Source organism: Ranitomeya imitator, chromosome 8 (assembly GCF_032444005.1).
Source record: "Ranitomeya imitator isolate aRanImi1 chromosome 8, aRanImi1.pri, whole genome shotgun sequence".
Taxonomy (NCBI): domain Eukaryota; kingdom Metazoa; phylum Chordata; class Amphibia; order Anura; family Dendrobatidae; genus Ranitomeya; species Ranitomeya imitator.
This window is the reverse complement of record NC_091289.1, coordinates 63,980,187-63,992,187: the sequence shown is the minus strand read 5'-3', so window position 1 is coordinate 63,992,187 and position 12,001 is coordinate 63,980,187.

Here is a 12,001-nt window from a genome sequence, read left to right as displayed (position 1 = left end):
GTCTGTGCCTGAGCACGCCGCTATGCGGAGTTACGTAAAGGAATCCTTGGAGAAGGGTCATATTCGCCCGTCGTCGTCGCCATTGGGAGCAGGGTTCTTTTTTGTGGCCAAGAAGGATGGTTCGCTGAGACCTTGTATTGATTACCGCCTTCTAAATAAAATCACGGTCAAATTTCAGTACCCCTTGCCGCTGCTGTCTGATTTGTTTGCTCAGATTAAGGGGGCTAGTTGGTTCACCAAGATAGATCTTCGTGGTACGTATAATCTTGTGCGTATTAAACAGGGCGATGAATGGAAAACAGCATTTAATACGCCCGAGGGCCATTTTGAGTACCTGGTTATGCCATTCGGGCTTTCTAATGCTCCATCAGTGTTTCAGTCCTTTATGCATGACATCTTCCGAGAGTACCTGGATAAATTCCTGATTGTATACTTGGATGATATTTTGGTCTTCTCGGATGATTGGGAGTCTTACGTGAAGCAGGTCAGAATGGTGTTCCAGGTTCTGCGTGTGAATTCTTTGTTTGTGAAGGGGTCAAAGTGTCTCTTTGGTGTTCAGAAGGTTTCATTTTTGGGGTTCATTTTTTCCCCTTTTACTATCGAGATGGACCCTGTTAAAGTTCAAGCCATTTATGATTGGACTCAGCCGACATCTCTGAAGAGTCTGCAAAAGTTCCTGGGCTTTGCTAATTTTTATCGTCGCTTCATCAATAATTTTTCTAGTATTGCTAAACCGTTGACTGAGTTAACTAAGAAGGGTGCTGATGTGGTCAATTGGTCTTCTGCTGCTGTGGAAGCTTTTCAAGAGTTGAAGCGTCGTTTTTCTTCTGCCCCTGTGTTGCGCCAACCAGATGTTTCGCTCCCGTTCCAGGTCGAGGTTGATGCTTCTGAGATTGGAGCAGGGGCTGTTTTGTCGCAAAGAAGTTCTGATGGCTCGGTGATGAAACCATGTGCCTTCTTTTCCAGGAAGTTTTCACCTGCTGAGCGTAATTATGATGTTGGCAATCGAGAGTTGCTGGCCATGAAGTGGGCATTCGAGGAGTGGCGTCATTGGCTTGAAGGAGCTAAGCATCGCGTGGTGGTCTTGACTGATCACAAGAACTTGACTTATCTCGAGTCTGCCAAACGGTTGAATCCTAGACAGGCTCGTTGGTCGCTGTTTTTCTCCCGTTTTGACTTTGTGGTTTCATACCTTCCGGGCTCTAAAAATGTGAAGGCGGATGCCCTGTCTAGGAGTTTTGTGCCCGACTCTCTGAGTTTGTCTGAGCCGGCGGGTATTCTCGAAGAGGGGGTAATTTTGTCTGCCATCTCCCCTGATTTGCGGCGGGTGCTGCAAAAAATTCAGGATAATAGACCTGACCGTTGCGCAGCAGAGAAACTGTTTGTCCCTGATAAATGGACGAGTAGAGTTATGTTATGAAAGGTAATTCAGTACCACAATGGACATAGAGGTCAGCGCACATACAGTGACCTGGCATTAACCCAAAAAACAAGAACGAGCTCTGAGACGTGGGAACTTTGTTGACCGCAATCCCTAATCCTCTCCAACCACACTAAAGGCAGCCGTGGATTGCGCCTAACGCTCCCTATGCAACTCGGCACGGCCTGAGAAACTAGCTATCCTGAAGAAAGAAATTAAGCCTACCTTGCCTCAGAGAAATATCCCCAAAGGAAAAGGCAGCCCCCACATATAATGACTGTGAGTTAAGATGAAAAGACAAACGTAGAGATGAAATAGATTTAGCAAAGCGAGGCCCAACTTTCTGAACAGAGCGAGGATAGGAAAGGTAACTTTGCGGTCAACACAAAACCCTACAAAAACCACGCAAAGGGGCAAAAAGACCCTCCGTACCGAACTAACGGCACGGAGGTACACCCTCTGCATCCCAGAGCTTCCAGCAAGCAGGAAAAAACAAATAGACAAGCTGGACAGAAAAAAACAGCAAACAAATAGCAAAGAATAACTTAGCTATGCAGAGCAGCAGGCCACAGGAACGATCCAGGAGGAGACAGGTCCAATACAAGAAAATTGACTGGAGGCCAGGATCAAAGCACTAGGTGGAGTTAAATAGAGCAGCACCTAACGACTTCACCATATCACCTGAGGAAGGAAACTCAGAAGCCGCAGTACCACTTTCCTCCACCAACGGAAGCTCACAGAGAGAATCAGCCGAAGTACCACTTGTGACCACAAGAGGGAGCTCTGCGACAGAATTCACAACAGTACCCCCCCCTTGAGGAGGGGTCACCGAACCCTCACCAGAGCTCCCAGGACGACCAGGATGAGCCATATGAAAGGCACGAACAAGATCGGGAGCATGGACATCAGAGGCAAAGACCCAGGAATTATCTTCCTGAGCATAGCCCTTCCACTTAACCAGATACTGGAGTTTCCGTCTAGAAACACGAGAATCCAAAATCTTCTCCACAATATACTCCAACTCCCCCTCCACCAAAACCGGGGCAGGAGGATCAACAGATAGAACCACGGGTGCCACGTATCTCCGCAACAATGACCTATGGAATACGTTGTGTATGGAAAAAAGAATCTGGAAGGGTCAGACGAAAAGACACAGGATTAAGAACCTCAGAAATCCTATACGGACCAATAAAACGAGGTTTAAACTTAGGAGAGGAAACCTTCATAGGAATATGACGAGAAGATAACCAAACCAAGTCCCCAACCCGAAGTCGGGGACCCACACAGCGTCTGCGATTAGCGAAACGTTGAGCCTTCTCCTGGGACAAGGTCAAATTGTCCACTACATGAGTCCAGATCTGCTGCAACCTGTCCACCACAGTATCCACACCAGGACAGTCCGAAGACTCAACCTGCCCTGAAGAGAAACGAGGGTGGAACCCAGAGTTGCAGAAAAACGGTGAAACCAAGGTAGCCGAGCTGGCCCGATTATTAAGGGCGAACTCAGCCAAAGGCAAAAAGGACACCCAGTCATCCTGATCAGCAGAAACAAAGCATCTCAGATATGTTTCCAAGGTCTGATTGGTTCGTTCGGTCTGGCCATTAGTCTGAGGATGGAAAGCCGAGGAAAAAGACAAGTCAATGCCCATCCTACCACAAAAGGCTCGCCAAAACCTCGAAACAAACTGGGAACCTCTGTCAGAAACGATATTCTCTGGAATGCCATGTAAACGAACCACATGCTAGAAAAACAATGGCACCAAATCAGAGGAGGAAGGCAATTTAGACAAGGGTACCAAATGGACCATCTTAGAGAAGCGATCACAGACCACCCAAATGACTGACATCTTTTGAGAGACGGGAAGATCTGAAATAAAATCCATAAAGATATGTGTCCAAGGTCTCTTCGGGACCGGCAAGGGCAAAAGTAACCCACTGGCACGAGAACAGCAGGGCTTAGCCCGAGCACAAATCCCACAGGACTGCACAAAAGTATCCGAAGAGGCCCTGGACTCATATCTCTATGGATTTTATTTCGGATCTCCCCGTCTCTCAAAAAATGTCGGTCATTTGGGTTGTTTGTGATCGCTTCTCTAAGATGGTCCATTTGGTACCCTTGTCTAAATTGCCTTCCTCCTCTGATTTGGTGCCATTGTTCTTCCAGCATGTGGTTCGTTTACATGGCATTCTGGAGAACATAGTTTCTGACAGAGGTTCCCAGTTTGTTTCGAGGTTTTGGCGAGCCTTTTGTGTCAGGATGGGCATTGATTTGTCGTTTTCCTCGGCTTTCCATCCTCAGACAAATGGCCAGACTGAACGAACCAATCAGACCTTGGAAACATATCTGAGATGTTTTGTTTCTGCCGATCAGGATGATTGGGTGTCCTTTTTGCCTTTGGCTGAGTTCGCCCTTAATAATCGGACCAGCTCGGCTACTTTGGTTTCGCAGTTTTTCTGCAATTCTGGTTTCCATCCTCGTTTCTCTTCAGGGCAGGTTGAGTCTTCTGACTGTCCTGGTGTGGATGCTGTGGTGGATAGGTTGCAGCAGATTTGGACTCATGTGGTGGACAATTTGACATTGTCTCAGGAGAAGGCTCAACGTTTCGCTAACCGCAGGCGCTGTGTGGGTCCCCGACTTCGTGTTGGGGATTTGGTTTGGTTGTCATCTCGTTATATTCCTATGAAAGTTTCCTCTCCTAAGTTTAAGCCTCGTTTCATTGGTCTGTATAGGATTTCTGAGGTTCTTAATCCTGTGTCTTTTCGTTTGACCCTTCCAGCTTCTTTTTCCATCCATAACGTATTCCATAGGTCATTGTTGCGGAGATACGTGGCACCTGTGGTTCCATCCGTTGATCCTCCTGCCCCGGTTTTGGTTGAGGGGGAGTTGGAGTATATAGTGGAGAAGATTTTGGATTCTCGTATTTCGAGACGGAAACTCCAGTACCTGGTTAAGTGGAAGGGTTATGGTCAGGAAGATAATTCCTGGGTCTTTGCCTCTGATGTTCATGCTGCCGATCTGGTTCATGCCTTTCATTTGGCTCATCCTGGTCAGCCTGGGGGCTCTGGTGAGGGTTCGGTGACCCCTCCTCAAGGGGGGGTACTGTTGTGAATTTTGTGGTCAAGCTCCCTCCTGTGGTCATGAGTGGTACTTCGGCTGGTTCTGTCTATGAGCTTCCTCTGGTGGATGTGAGTGGGGCTGCGGCTTCTGAGTTTCCTTCCTCAGGTGACGAGGTTAAGTCGTTAGGTGCTGCTCTATTTAACTCCACCTAGTTCTTTGTTCCTGGCCTCCAGTCAATGTTCCAGTATTGGTCTTGCTTTCTCCTGGATCGTTCTTGTGGCCTGTCTGCCCTGCATAAGCTAAGTTTTGCTTGTGTTACTTTTGTTTGCTATATTTTCTGTCCAGCTTGCTATATTGGTTTTTCTTGCTTGCTGGAAGCTCTGAGACGCAGAGGGAGCACCTCCGTACCGTTAGTGGGTGCGGAGGGTCTTTTTGCCCCTCTGCGTGGTTGTTTGTAGGTTTTTGTGCTGACCGCAAAGCTATCTTTCCTATCCTCGGTCTATTCAGTAAGTCGGGCCTCACTTTGCTAAAATCTATTTCATCTCTGAGTTTGTATTTTCATCTTAACTCACAGTCATTATATGTGGGGGGCTGCCTTTTCCTTTGGGGAATTTCTCTGAGGCAAGGTAGGCTTATTTTTCTATCTTCAGGGCTAGTTAGTTTCTCAGGCTGTGCCGAGTTGCATAGGGAGCGTTAGGCGCAATCCACGGCTACCTCTAGTGTGGCATGATAGGATTAGGGATTGCGGTCAGCAGAGTTCCCACGTCTCAGAGCTCGTTCTATGTTAGTAACTATCAGGTCACTTTGTGTGCTCTTAACCACTAGGTCCATTGTGGTTCTGAATCACCTGTTCATAACAGGACTGACAGCTGAAGGTAAGTATGTAGTGTTTGTTTTTTTAACGTTTACGCTGGTAACCAGGGTAAACATCGGGTTACTAAGCGCGGCCCTGCACTTAGTAACCCGATGTTTACCCTGGTTACCAGTGTAGACAAGACATCGCTTGATCGGTGTCACACACGCCGATCCAGCGATGTCAGCGGGAGATCCAGCGACGAAATAAAGTCCTGGACTTTCCTCAGCGACCAACGATCTCCCAGCAGGGGCCTGATCGTTGGTCGCTGTCACACATAACGATTTCCTTGACGATATCGTTGCTATGTCACAAAAAGCAACGATATCGTTAACGATATCGTTATGTGTGACGGTACCTTAAGACTTGAAAGACGGCTCCTTACAGGACTGCTGCACCCAACTGATAGAAGATGGCAGCCACCTTCAACCCAAGTTACAGGGAAAAGAAGGGGCCCTCCAAATAATGGAACTGTTGACAGCCAAAAACGAACAAGACTAGGATGCCGAGAATCTGCAAGTGGCAGTTCTATTCCCAGTATGAGATTGAGAGACCTGGACAATAGCCCCTGTCAAGTGTTAGATGGACCAGACTCAGACTCAGACCTAGACCAGACAGCAGGCTCGACTGTAAGTGGGTCTCAGATCACACCAACTGTGGGTGGTGGCCATGGAGAGAAAGGTCAGGGAAGGGGGCATACAGGAAAAATGTGGTGACTAAAAGTCTAGTGACACAGACAGACTGTGACTTAAGGGACAAAGCTCAAGGCCTACATGTTGACTGCTGGGGATGGAAAAAACCTAACAAGGGTGTGATGATGAGGGATTCTCAAACCCGACTGAGACGGTCCTCTCGACTGGTAGCGCAAGGTGACTTGGGTACCCGGTCTTGAGACCCCTGGTGTGTGACAAATGTTCTACCCCACAGGAACAGAGGGAGGATATGTGATGCAGTGACCCCTGTTATAGGTAGGGGGGCGCTGCATAGTATCCCCAGAATACGCATGGAGGCGTATTGAGGCCATAGGAATGCATGGCTGTCGCAGACATAACTATGGTGATGAGACAAAGTCCAGCATTATTGTGAATGGCCGATATCTGTGTTGCAGAGGAAGATACTCTGCACTGTCAAAATGAAGTAAGGTTGCTCTGGGACCTGTAGTCCCATAAGTAATTGTGTTGTTTTAGAGGAAGCTGGCAGGGCTAGTTCTGAGAGCTGGGTGGGTCGAACTACCCCCACACACACACACCACTCACCTATGGGAGTGGTTACAAGTATGTAATGTGACCAGAGTGTGGGTCACATGGTTCCTGTGTATGGACCTGAATGGATCTTTACTGGAAGGTCCTGTGAAAGGAAAGGCCTGGGTGTTTGGAGGTCCAGAGTGGGGACCAGATCGCTGAATAGCACCTGGTGAGGCCGTGATCCTGAGTGGCCTGGGTGTTGGGAGGTCCAAAGTGGGGACGGGATCCCTGAATAGCACCTGATGAGGCCGTGATCCTGAGTGGCCTCTGTGTTGGGAGGTCCTGTGTGTGTGGACTGGATCCCTGAAGAGCACAAGGTGAGGCCATGGATTTGCAGAGCCAGTGACAGCTACTGTGTGGGGGAAGCTACCGTCCTTCGGTGGGTCTGGAACCGACTAGTGTATGTCTGTCAGGCAAGCTGGTGATCCCCCCATTAGGCAGCTTCTCAAGTGGATATAATGAACTGTTTGGCATGTGGTCCCCTGCGGAAACTGGGCAGAGAAGTCTGGAGTATTAAGAGACTCCGTATTAAAGCCAAGTACTAAGAAGCATTATGAACTGTGCGTCCAGCATGTTTAGTGACCACAACTTAATGTGATGTCCTGATACAGTGTGTAATGGACTGTTCGTGGTACGGTTTATGACTCTTAATAAACCGCATAGACTGTTATGTGAAAAAAGTGTTCCTGTGTACTTTGAATCCTGTTGCTAAGTGAGTATTCCCCTACCCATTAGTGAGCACTATCTCACATCAGGAAGAAGTGTGTGTATTTCAAAATGCTGATTAACCCCTTTCTGCCATTAGACGTACTATTCCGTTCATGTGGGGTGGGCCCTACTTCCCAAGGACGGAATAGTACGTCATAGGCGATCGGCCGCGCTCACGGGGGGAGCGCGGCCGATCGCGGCCGGGTGTCAGCTGCTTATCGCAGCTGACATCCGGCACTATGTGCCAGGAGCGGTCACGGACCGCCCCCGACACATTAACCCCCGGCACACCGCGATCAAACATGATCGCGATGTGCCGGCGGTGCAGGGAAGCATCGCGCAGGGACGGGGCTCCCTGCGGGCTTCCCTGAGACCCCCGCAGCATCGCGATGTGATCGCGTTGCTCCGGGGGTCTCCTACCTTCCTCCCTGCAGCAAATCCCGGATCCAAGATGGCCGCGGATCCGGGTCCTGCAGGGAGGGAGGTGGCTTACCAAGTGCCTGCTCAGAGCAGGCACTTGGTAACGCTGCAGCGCTCTGAGACAGATCAGTGATCTGCCAGAGTGCTGTGCAAACTGGCAGATCACCGATCTGTATTGTCCCCCCCTGGGACAAAGTAAAAAAATTTAAAAAAATTTTACAAGTGTGTAAAAAAAAAAAATCCTAAATAATGAAAAAAAAAAATTATTATTCCCATAAATACATTTCTTTATCTAAATAAAAAAAACAAAAACAATAAAAGTGCACATATTTAGTATCGCCGCGTCTGTAACGACCCGACCTATAAAACTGTCCCACTAGTTGACCCCTTCAGTAAACACCGTAAGGAAAAAAAAAAAAAAACGAGGCAAAAAACAACGCTTTATTATCGTACCGCCAAACAAAAAGTGGAATAACACGCGATTAAAAAGACGGATATAAATAACCATGGTACCGCTGAAAGCGTCATCTTGTCCCGCAAAAAACGAGCTGCCATATAGCAACATCAGCAAAAAAATAAAAAAAGTTATAGTCCTCAGAATAAAGCGATGCAAAAATAATAATTTTTTCTATAAAATAGTTTTTATCGTATAAAAGCGCCAAAACATTAAAAAAAGATATAAATGAGGTGTCGCTGTAATCGTACTGACCCGAAGAATAAAACTGCTTTATCAATTTTACCAAACGCGGAACGGTATAAACGCCTCCCCCAAAAGAAATTCATGAATAGCTGGTTTTTGGTAATTCTGCCTCACAAAAATCGGAATAAAAAGCGATAAAAAAATGTCACGTGCCCGAAAATGTTACCAATAAAAACGTCAACTCGTCCCGCAAAAAACAAGACCTCACATGACTCTGTGGACTCAAATATGGAAAAATTATAGCTCTCAAAATGTGGTAACGCAAAAAGTATTTTTTGCAATAAAAAGCGTCTTTCAGTGTGTGACGGCTGCCAATCATAAAAATCCGCTAAAAAACCCACTATAAAAGTAAATCAAACCCCCCTTCATCACCCCCTTAGTTAGGGAAAAATAAAAAAATTTAAAAAATGTATTTATTTCCATTTTCCCATTAGGGTTAGGGCTAGGGTTAGGGCTAGGGTTAGGGCTAAGGTTAGGGTTAGGGCTAGGGTTAGGGCTAGGGTTAGGGCTAGGGTTAGGGCTAGGGTTGGGGCTAGGGTTATGGTTAGGGCTAGGGTTAAGTCTACAGTTAGGGTTAAGGCTACAGTTAGGGTTAAGGCTACAGTTAGGGTTGGGGCTAAAGTTAGGGTTAGGGTTTGGATTACATTTGCGGTTGGGAATAGGGTTGGGATTAGGGTTAGGGGTGTGTCAGGGTTAGAGGTGTGGTTAGGGTTACTGTTGGAATTAGGGTAAGGGGTGCGTTTGGATTAGGGTTTCAGTTATAATTGGGGGTTTCCACTGTTTAGGCACATCAGGGGCTCTCCAAACGCGACATGGCGTCCGATCTCAATTCCAGCCAATTCTGCGTTGAAAAAGTAAAACAGTGCTCCTTCCCTTCCGAGCTCTCCCGTGTGCCCAAACAGGGGTTTACCCCAACATATGGGGTATCAGCGTACTCAGGACAAATTGGACAACAACTTTGGGGGTCCAATTTCTCCTGTTACCCTTGGGAAAATACAAAACTGGGGGCTAAAAAATAATTTTTGTGGGAAAAAAAAAGAATTTTATTTTCACAGCTCTGCGTTATAAACTGTAGTGAAATACTTGGGGGCTCAAAGTTCTCACAACACATCTAGATAAGTTCGTGGGGGGGTCAAGTTTCCAATATGGGGTCACTTGTGGGGGGTTTCTACTGTTTAGGTCCATTAGAGGTTCTGCAAATGCAATGTGACGCCTGCAGACTATTCCATCTAAGTCTGCATTCCAAATGGCGCTCCTTCCCTTCCGAGCCCTCCCATGCGCCCAAACGGTGGTTCCCCCCACATATGGGGCATCAGCGCACTCAGGACAAATTGGACAACAACTTTTGGGGTCCAATTTCTCCTGTTACCCTCGAGAAAATACAAAACTGGGGGCTAAAAAATAATTTTTGTGGGAAAAAAAAATTTTAGTTTTATTTTTACGGCTCTGCATTATAAACTTCTGTGAAGCTCTTGGTGGGTCAAAGTGCTCACCACACATCTAGATAAGTTCCTTAGGGGGTCTAATTTCCAAAATGGTGTCACTTGTGGGGGGTTTCAATGTTTAGGCACATCAATGGCTCTCCAAATGCAACATGGCGTCCCATCTCAATTCCTGTGAATTTTGCATTGAAAAGTCAAACGGCGCTCCTTCCCTTCCGAGCTCTCCCATGTGCCTAAACAGTGGTTTACCCCCACATATGGGGTATCAGCGTACTCAGGACAAATTGTACAACAACATTTTGGTTCCAATTTCTTCTCTTACCATTGGGAAAATAAAAAATTGGGGGCGAAAAGATAATTTTTGTGAAAAAGAAATGATTTTTTATTTTTACGGTTCTGCATTATAAACTTCTGTGAAGCCCTTGGTGGGTCAAAGTGCTCACCACACCTCTAGATAAGTTCCTTAGGGGGTCTACTTTCCAAAATGGTGTCACTTGTGAGGGGTTTCAATGTTTAGGCACATCAGTGGCTCTCCAAACGCAACATGGCGTCCCATCTCAATTCCAGTCAATTTTGCATTGAAAAGTCAAATGGCACTCCTTCGCTTCCAAGCTCTGTCATGCGCCCAAACAGTGGTTTACCTCCACATATGGGATATCGGCGTACTCAGGACAAATTGTACAACAAGGTTTGGGGTCCATTTTCTCCTGTAACCCTTGGTAAAATAAAACAAATTGGAGCTGAATAAATTTTTTGTGAAAAAAAGTTAAATGTTAATTTTTATTTAAACATTCCAAAAATTCCAGTGAAACACCTGAAGGGTTAATAAACTTCTTGAATGTGGTTTTGAGAACCTTGAGGGGTGCAGTTTTTAGAATGGTGTCACACTTGGGTATTTTCTATCATATAGACCCCTCAAAATGACTTCAAATGAGATGTGGTCCCTAAAATAAAATGGTGTTGTAAAAATGAGAAATTGCTGGTCAACTTTTAACCCTTATAACTCCCTAACAAAAAAAATTTTGGTTCCAAAATTGTGCTGATGTAAAGTAGACATGTGGGAAATGTTACTTATTAAGTATTTTGTGTGATATATCTCTGTGATTTAATTGCATAAAAATTCAAAGTTGGAAAATTGCAAAATTTTCAACATTTTCGCCATATTTCCGTTTTTTTCACAAATAAACGCAGGTAATATCAAAGAAATTTTACCACTACCATGAAGTACAATATGTCACGAGAAAACAGTGTCAGAATCACCGGGATCCGTTGAAGCGTTCCAGAGTTATAACCTCATAAAGGGACAGTGGTCAGAATTGTAAAAATTGGCCCGGTCCATAACGTGCAAACCACCCTTGGGGGTAAAGGGGTTGAAAGACGCTTTAAATATAGTTCCTGTTTTTGGACCTTATTAACTACCTATCAGCAGTGTGAAAATCCACAAATTTTTCTTATATCTACATCACTGGTCGAAAACCCTGTGGATCTGCAGCAGCTGGATATTCATGTTTCTTTTTTGTGTGATCACAACTTTATCAGGTTAACACAACCTATTTTAATATTTTCAGTTTTTAAGACCCTATTGCGCTTCTCCACTTCGCAGCTCCTTAACAAATGTGACGTGAACACAGCCTTAGGGTATGTTCCCATGCTGCGTCCTGGTGTGCGGATTTTTCCGCACTGATTTCGATAAATCCGCAGGGCAAAATCACTGCGTTTTTCCTATGGATTTATCGCGGATTTTCCACGGTTTTTGTGTGGATTCTACTGCGATTTTGCACCTGCGGTTTTTTAATATGGAGCAGGTGTTAAACCGCTGCGGATTCCGCACAAAGAATTGACATGCTGCGGAAAATAAACCGCAGCGTTTCTGCGCGTTTTTTTCCGCAGCATGTGCACAGCGGTTTTTATTTTCCATAGGTTAACATGGTACTGTACACGCATGAAAAACTGCTGCGGATCCGCAGCGTCAAAAACGCTGCGGATCCGCAGTAAAAACCGCAACATTTGCACATAGCCTTAACGGACAATTTAGGAGTATTTCTCCAAAATACTAAAATCAGAATCTACATCTTCTAATAAATTAAAAAGGATTCTGCTTCTCTCACAACATGTACATTTCCTTGTCAGCCACAAATCTGCCAACAATAGCATGG